The sequence below is a fragment of the Chiloscyllium plagiosum genome, unplaced genomic scaffold (genome assembly GCF_037043375.1).
Source record: "Chiloscyllium plagiosum isolate Xiang-an unplaced genomic scaffold, Cpla_swu_hap1 HiC_scaffold_27, whole genome shotgun sequence".
Lineage (NCBI taxonomy): Eukaryota > Metazoa > Chordata > Chondrichthyes > Orectolobiformes > Hemiscylliidae > Chiloscyllium > Chiloscyllium plagiosum.
The window spans coordinates 78,207,778-78,216,773 of record NW_028270165.1 but is presented as its reverse complement, the minus strand read 5'-3'; the positions used below and the strand labels follow the sequence as shown (position 1 = coordinate 78,216,773).

General features: G+C 45.4%; 1 protein-coding gene across 2 annotated transcripts in view; it reads left to right on the top strand.

The window, feature by feature from the left end:
• Nucleotides 1-502: 502 nt before the first annotated feature.
• Nucleotides 503-8,996, top strand: part of LOC122543549 (uncharacterized) — a 178,136-nt gene continuing 169,642 nt past the window's right edge. Inside the window, exon 1 of one of the 2 annotated variants that reach the window (XM_087974951.1) lies at nt 503-845. The gene's annotated coding sequence lies outside the window, so the exon portion shown is untranslated. Of the gene's footprint in view, nt 846-2,212; nt 2,245-8,996 lie in introns of those variants that run through there. The other variant, XM_087974947.1, reaches the window with a different exon arrangement.

Here is an 8,996-nt window from a genome sequence, read left to right as displayed (position 1 = left end):
AAAACAGAGGAGGAGAGAGAGTGGGATGGTGCTTTCAATTTTGTGGAATAACAAAAGGAAAGAATGTTCTGTAGAAAGTAGAATTGCTTGTTCCGAATTTCCACGCTGATCTGTCAGTGATGACTTTTGTAATCTCTTTTTGCAGCATATTTGAAGATCTGAAGAGATGAAGGCCTTATGCCCAAAACATTGACTCTCCTGCTCCTCGGATGCTGCCTGACCTGCTGTGCTTTTCCAGCGCCGCACATTTTGACACTGACTCTCCAGCCTCTGCAGTCCTGATTTTGACATCAATGTCTGACAGTCACTCAATCCATCGGGATCGCAACAACTTTTAACTATGATTCTGTGAGAAGGAGCAAAGATTTTTGGTTCCTGTTTGAGTACATTTTCAGCATCAGTGGGACTGGATGAGAGAGCCTACTGTTGCAGCTCACTGAGTGTGGAGCCTGAAACAGCTTACGGCCTGGAAAGAGGAATTCACAGTAGGGCGTGATGGTGAGGCTCCACCTGCCAAGCCCTATCCCCAAGCTGATGTCACACGGGGGTGAAGTCGCTCGAGTGAGGAAGCGGCGGGAGGGCGGCTGTTAGGAAAATGGCACCGTGAGGTCGGGCAGACACCCGTCACTGGGCACCGCCGCCTTCCTGGTGCAGCTGCTGTGTCACGGCCACACCGGCCGGCTGTACAGCAGGCAGGAGCCGGTGAGCATTCTGGAGGCGGATGGGGTTAAGGGCCTGCTTGGGAACTCGTCGGCCGCCTGGGTGGTGGAGTTCTACTGGTCGTGGGGCGGCCCCTGTGTCAACTATGGGGCCACCTGGAAGGTACTGGGCCCGGGAGGTGAAAGGTGAGGCAGGTTGGGGGGTACGGAGGGGAAGGAATGTGGGGCCTGTCCTGTCATAGTGACATTTTACACTCACTTTCCATCTGCTTTTACTGGCGCTTGTGATTTTCACCCTCACTCTGTTTTTAAAAAAAAAATCATTGTGTTTTTTTACTCTCGCTGTTACTTGTGCAACTACTTAGACTAGTGTGTAAATACCAGTGAAGGAGATTATACACCAGCATGTATGTGTTCCTTGGTCACTGAAGGGGCAGGATCTGCTGAGAATGGTTAGCAAACCATGTGGTGTACTAATTATTGTTAACATGGATATAGTTTGTTATTTGTCAAAGTATACTTTTTACTATTTACAGTCACAGATGTACAGCATGGAAACAGACCCTTGGGTCCAACCCGTCTATGCCAACTAGATATCCTAAATTAATCTGGTCCATTTGTCAGCACTTGGCTCATCTCCCTCTAAACCCTTCTATTCATATACCCATCCACATGCCTTTTAAATGCTGTAATTGTACCACTTCCTCTGGCAGCTCATTCCAGACACTCACCCCACCTCACCACGGCCCTTGGGTACCATTTATATCTTTCTGCTCTCACCCTAAACCAATGCCCTCTAGTTCTGAACTTCACCCTATACTGCAGAAAAGACAAAGTTGAGCAGCCAGACATAATGCAAAAGCAATAAAATGTCGAGCCACATGGCAAAAAAATATTGTGGCTCTACCCTTTTTTCACTCCTATTGGCATTTGGACACTTAAGATCTGTTAAAAACACCAGCAGCACCACAGAGCATATTGTGTCTGCTTCTCAGTGCGGACAAGCAGCGCACATGTTTGCTGATGTCATCAAAACACTGCGCTGTTGGCAGAAAAGGCGACATCGCTTATCTCTGTTCTAAAAGGTCTTCCCTTTACTCTTCAAGCTGTGCCCTCTGGTCCTAATCTCCCCTACCAATGGAAACTTCTTCCCACCGTCATTGCACTGTGGGGATGAAGTCCTACCCTAACCAGACATTTCTGATGGTGGGTGAGACTAGGCCTTAATGTTGGGGAATGTAGCTTTTGGACTGAGATGAGGAGGAACTGCTTTTCCCAGAGGGTAGTGAATCTATGGAATACTCTGCCCAAGGAGGCAGTAGAGGCAGCTTCATTACGTATATTCAAGACACAGTTGGATGGGTTTTTGCCTGGTAGGGGAATTAAGGGATTACTTGTGACAATGCAGGGGGGAGGAGCTGAGACGATGGATAGATCAGCCATGATCTTAATGAATGACGGAGCAGGCTCACTTGTAGCAACTGGAGTGAATCCAGAGAGGGGCAAGAGAAAGGGGTGGGGAGAAATCTGTTCACTTGTAGCAACTGTTGTGAATCCAGGGAGGGAGCAGACTCTGCAAACTCAGGTATGTGTCTTAATTACCCGAGTGAGGCGAGGTGGAAGGACAGGGTGGGACTGTTTTCCCCATCGTGCCAGAGTCTGACGGGTGACGTAAACTTTTATAAAATCACGAGGGGCATGGATAGGGTAAATAGACATGGTGTTTTCCTTTGGAAGGGGGAGTCCAGATTAGAGGCTTAGCGTTGAGAATGTGGTGCTAGAAAAGCACAGCAAGTCAGGAAGCTTCGAGGAGCAGGAAAACCAATGTTTAGGGCAAAATCCCTTCATCTGCAAAGTGTGTGTGTGTGTGTGGTGCATGCTTGGTAAAGTGTGATTGTGATGGAGTATGAGCCTGTGAGAGGGTGAGTGTGTTGGGGTGGGGGGGTATATGTGTGTGTCTGAGAGAGGTATGGATAAAGGCGAGGAGTTGCATTTTGCTAAAATAAAGAAGGGCAAGATTTGTACAGGTAATGGTAAGGCCCTGGGTCATGTTGTGGAACAGAGACCTGGGGGTATTCAGGTTCATTGTTCTTGAAAATTACATCACTGGTAGACGGGGTAGTGAAGAAGGTGTTAAGCACACTTGCTTTCATTGTTCACACTGTTGAGTATAGGAGTTGAGACATCAAGTTGAGGTTGTACAGGATGTTGATGAGGCCACTTTTAGAGTACTGAGTACAGTTCTGGTCACCCTGTAATAGGAAGAATACTAGGAGAGAGGATTCAATAAAGATTTACCAGGACGTTGCCACAGGAGGGTTTGAGTTATAGGGAGAGACTGGAACCTTTTTCATGGGAGCAGAGGAGGTTGAGGGATTATTGAGATTATCATATTGAGATTTGAAAAATCATGAGGGGTGAGGGTAAGGAGAATAGCGAGGAGCATGCACGGTTATGTTGAGCCACAGCAGGGGTGAAACAAAATTGTGGCTCTACCCTTTTTTTTTTTCTCCTATTGGCATTTGGATGGTTGAATCTGTCAGAAACACCAGCATTTCTACAGAGCCTACTGTCACCAAGCACTGCGAATGTTCGCTGGTGTCAGCAAAAAACCATGCATGCTTTTATCTATCCGTAAAAATAGTGCATGAATTTCTTTTGATGTACCAATGAGGATCACTGGAGGACCGGAAGGAGACCCCACTATTGTCTGAATGTGGAAGTTGGACCATATGCTTCTGAAGCTGCTGCTGCTCTTGTCTGTCTGAATGAAGCTTAAGATTCACCCAAGACTGTAACTTCTTTTTTCTGTCCAACATCTGTGAGTACAGCACCCTCTTTTCTCACTCCTTTTTCTATTTTTTTTTCCATGCTGGGATTCAATTGTTGACTTGCAGCAACTGAAAGGAAAGAGAATGAATCCAGAAAGGGGCAGACTCTAGAAAAGCTGGTGCAGGTCTATGTCTCAAACACATGGCAAATGGGGTATCAGTGTGAAGCTATAGCCTTTGCTGTGAAAAGAAAAGCAGAGAGGAGGTGTACTGCAAAGTGGAGAAAGTGAGGACTGCAAATGCTGGAGATCAGAGTCGAAAAGTGTGGTGCTGGAAAAGCACTGCAGGTCAGGCAGCATCTGAGGAGCAGGAGAGTTGACGTTTCAGGCACGAGCCCTTCATCAGGAATGATGTGTGAATGTACAAAGGGACCTCAGCGTCCTCCTACACCAGTCACTGCCAGTTGTCAGACAGGTGCAGCAAGCAATCAGCAAGGCAAGTGGTATATTAGCAAGAGGAATTGAGGTCAGAAGTGGGGATGTCTTCCTGCAGGTGAATATATTCGAGGCTGAGTTCATCTGATTTTTGAAGAACAGAGAAGTGGATGGTTACTGGGGAAGGCAAGAAAATAGTTTTAAGACCATTATAGGCAAGTTAGTCATACAGCACAGAAACAGACCCTTTAGTCCAACTAGTCCATGCTGATTATATTCACAAACTAAACTAGTCCCACCTAGTTTGGCCCAAATCTCTACGAACCTTTCCTATTCAAGTACTTATCCAAACATCTTTTAAACATTGTTACTGTACCTGCATCTACCACTTCCCCTGGACATTCATTCCACACACAAGCCACTCTGCGAAAAAGGTGCTCCTCGTGTCTTTAAAATCGTTCTACTCTCACTTTAAAAGTTTGCTGCTTCATCTTGAAATGACACCTGCCATTCACCTCATCTATATCCCTCATAATTTTTTAACCCTCTCTAAGGTCACCTCTCAGCCCCCATTGCTCCAGTTAAAAAAGTCCCAGCCTCTGCACCTAGATGTAGGGAGATCCATATCCATTTGTGATCTGTTCAATGCTGGTGAAGGCTTGTAAGTGCAAATGGCTGACTCCTACTTCCAATTCTCACTGTGTCCAGGACAGCAAGAAACCATAAGACATAGGAGCAGAAAGTAGGCCATTCAGCCCAATAGGTCTGCTCTTACCATTCAATCGTGGCTGATAAATTTCTGAGCCCCATTCTCCTGCTTTCTCCCCCTAACCCTCAATCCCCTTGATATTCAAGAAGCTAGCTATCGCAGTCTTAAATATCCTCAGTGACCTGGCCTGCGTAGCCTTCTGTCCCAGTGAATTCCATAGATTCACCACCCTCCTTATCTCCATTCTAAAAGGTCTTCCCTTTATTCCAAAGCTGTGGGCCTGTTAATCAGCATGAACCAGACCCGTCAGGGTGATGTGCAGCAGGGATTAGGTTCAGCAAAGTGAGAATGGAGGGAGTGTGTGTGGGATGGATATTTTCACCTTCTAGGGGATAAGAGGAAAGAGAGTTCACTGTAAATTAGAATTGATTGGATGGGCTGATGGGCCAAGGAGTGGCAGATGGAGTTGAATTTGGCGAAATGTGAGATGTTGCATTTTGGTCAAGAAATGCAGGTAGGACTTACAAAGGGGGAATGTTGCCGAAGAAAGAGACCTTGGAGTGCAGGTTCATAGTTTCCTTGAAAGTGGAGTCGCAGGTAGACAGGATAGTGAAGATGATGCTTTCCTCTATTGGTCAGAGCACTGAGTGAAGGAGTTGGGAGGTCATGTTGCGGCTGCACAGGACCTTGGTTCGGCTACTTTTGGAATATTGTGTGTAATTCTGGTCTCCATCCTATGGAAGGATGCTGTGAAACTTGAAAGTGTTTGGAAAAGGTTTATAAGACTGGTGCCAGAGTTGGCGGGTTTGAGCGAGAGGGAGAGGCTGAATAGGCTGGGGCTATTTTCCCTGTAGTGTCGGAGGCTGAGGGGTGACATTATAGAAGTTTATAAGGGTCATGCAGAGGGGAGAATAGCCTAGATCTTTTCCTCAGGTAGGGGATTCCAAAACTAGAGGGCAGAGGTTTGAGCTGAGGACAAAGATTTAAAAGGGACCTGAGGGGCCACTTTTTCCACACAGAGTGCTGCACAAATGGAACGAGCTGACAGAGGAAGTGGTGGAGACTGGTACAATTACAAAATTTAAGTAGCATCTGGATGGATACATGAATAGGAAGGGTTTTGAGGAATACGGGCCACATGCTGGCAAATGGGAATAGATTAATTTCGGATATGTGGTTGGCATGGACAAGTTGGGCCATAGGGTCTGTTTCCATGGTGTAGGACTCTAATTGTCTTCGGTGAAAGCAGAAATGTGGTTGTGAAGACTGGACTTCCAGAGCAGCTTTCAAAGATGTTTTGCCCTTACTGGGACCGGAACAAGTTACAATGAAATCTTTCATTATGAGACAGCAAGCAACAAAGTGAGTACATCCGGGATTTTGGTGGAAAGTGGGAATTCGTTGCACTGTGGGGATGAAGCCCTACCCTATCCAGTCATTTCTAGGCCTCAAGCTTAGGGGGAGTTGGTTTAGGACAGAGATGAGGAGAAGGAAGTGAGAACTGCTGCTTTTACCAGAGAGTAGTGTATCTGCAGAATTCTCTGCCCAAGGAAACAGGCTCCAGTATGCCCCGGTCCTAATTCTTTGCTTGACGTACCCGTGAATGTAAACTTTGAATTGTTTTGGTTAACTGATGCAAATATTTCTCATTTGTCCAATACTATAGTGGCAGCTGCTTCAGTCATTGGGATGGTTTTGATTCATCTACTAAATACATCTACTCTTATTAGACAATATTCATAACAATGTACGCGAGGTGATTCTATAAAAGCAAGTTGTACATAAGTAAAAAGGCTGACCAGGCAAGGAGGTGGTTAACAAACACAGGGCATCCTCTTAGAGTATGCATCTTGTTTGTTTACAAATTAAGCACGATTCATATCTTTTCCTAGCTGCTTTCCGAAAATCTGTGTGCCACCATGTTTGTGAGTGTGTACAATAATGTACATTATCAACTGAAATAGGCAGCAGCAAAGAATGAACACAGTCTAGCAGGGGGTCTCCCACATCTTGGTTTGAGTATCGAGGGAGTACCGTTTTTGCGGTCATTGTTTGTGCACTTCAGCAGGGGCTTCCCCTGTGACTTCAGTACCATACCCAGGTAAATGTACATTTAAACCAGACTTCTAAGTGTTAACCTTTCTGCAAACTTCTGTCAGTGTGTCTCTCTGTAACATTCTCCAACTTTCTTCATATCTCAGTTTGGAGAAAGTGAGGGCTGCAGATGCTGGAGATCAGAGCTGAAAAATGTGTTGTTGGAAAAGCGCAGCAGGTCAGGCAGCATCAAAGGAGCAGGAGAATCGACGTTTTGGGCATAAGCCTGAAGAAGGGCTTATGCCCGAAACATCGATTCTCCTGCTCCTTTGATGCTGGCTGACCTGCTGTGCTTTTCCAGCAACACATTTTTCAGCTGTCATATCTCAGTTTGTCAGCTTTTGTTTATTCCTTCCTTCCAAGGTAATGAAGCACACACTTTCCAGAACAGCCAAAGTTAGTGAGTTGAGCCTCATAAATCCTGGCTGTGACACATAGCTGCTTATGTAAGTTGAGTGTCTCTGCATTCGTCCACAACCCAGGGGAAATACAACAGAGTCTTTTATAGTTGCCCAATGTGTCCTGTATGCCAAATTCATCCAAGTCTGGATATCCTGAAGCGAGCAATTATACTTCGGATTTCTACTACCCAATTAAAAGTAATGCTGGGCACTCGATCAGATCGGGGGATGTTTTTCAAATAAATAATTAAATATTCCCTACAGTGTGGAAACATGCCCTTTGGCTCAACAAGTCCACACCGACCCTTCGACGAGCAACCCACCCAGACCCATTCCCCGACATTCACCCCTGACTAATGCACCTAACACTATGGGGCGATTTAGCATGGCCAATTCACCTGACCTGCATATGGAGATGCCGGTGTTGGACTGGGGTGTACAAAGTTAAAAATCACACAACACCAGGTTATAGTCCAACAGGTTTAATTAGAAGCACACTAGCTTTCAGAGCAACGCTCCATCAGGTGATAGTGGAGGGCTCAATCCTAACACAGAATTTATAACAAAAATTTACAGTGTGATGTAACTGAAATTATACATTCAAAAATTGATTGTCTGTTAAACCTTTCATCTGTCAGAATACAGTGATAGTTTCACTTCTTTCATGTGTAAATCACAAAACCTTTTTTAAAAAGTTGCATTCTCGGGTTAGCTGTTAACAATGGTGATAGCGAGACAATATGTTGAAGGAGTTGGCCCCCTGTGTTCTGTCTATGCCATGATTAGATTGATTCTAATCTAAAAAGTGAGATAATGGAAATTTACATAAATTCATGCAGTTTTTGAGCTCAGAGTTCTACATGAATGTATGCAGTTTTTGAGCAAAGTACAATGTAACCCTGAAAGTACAAATTCACCCCACAAAATATGTGTGCATGTGGGTCTTTGTCTGTCTGTGCGCGTGTGTGTTTGTTTGTTTGGGTTGGTGGTTGTGAGTGTGAGAAAGTGTATGTGTTTGTAGTGAGTGCAGAGTGTTGTGTGTGTGATGTGTGTATGTGTGTGATGTAATGGTGATCACCTGTACTGTGACATGAACCCAAGGTCCCGGTTGGGGCCCTCCCTATGGGTACCGAACTTAGCTATCTGCCTCTGCTCAGCCACTTTTCTCTGCTGCCTGTCCCGCATTCCACCTTGGAGGATGGTCACATACACACGGACACACATAAACACAGACGTGCACACAGACACCCATAGACACACTCCCACACTCTCACATGCACCCCCTCACAGACTTAAGACACTCTGCACACACATACACTTTCTCACACTCACAACCCCCAACCCAAAATGTTTTGTGATTTACACATGAAAAAAGTGAAACTTTCACTGTATTCTAACAGATGAAAGGCTTAACAGACAATCAATTTTTCAATGTATAATTTCAGTTACATCACACTGCAAACTTTTGCTATAAAGTCTGTGTTAGGATCGAGCCCCCCGCTATCACCTGATGAAGGAGCGTCGCTCCGAAAGCTAGTGTGTTTCCAATTAAACCTGTTGGACTACAACCTGGTGTTGTGTGATTTTTAACTTTGCACATCTTTGGACTGTGGGAGGAAATCGGAGCACCCGGATGAAACCCACGCAGACACGGGGAGAATTGCAAACTCCACACAGACAGTCACCTGAGGCGGGAATTGAACCCAAATCACTCCAAAGGTTACTGCTTCCAAAGAAGCTTGTTGGACTACAACCTGGAGTTGTGTGATTTTAAACTTTGTCCAGGTTAAAGTGGATTTCCTATGCTAAATTACCCATAGTGCCCAGGGATGTGCAGATGAGGGTGGATTAGTACATAGAACAGTACAGCACAGAACAGGCCCTTCAGCCCACGATGTTGTGCCGACCACTGATCCTCATGTATGCAC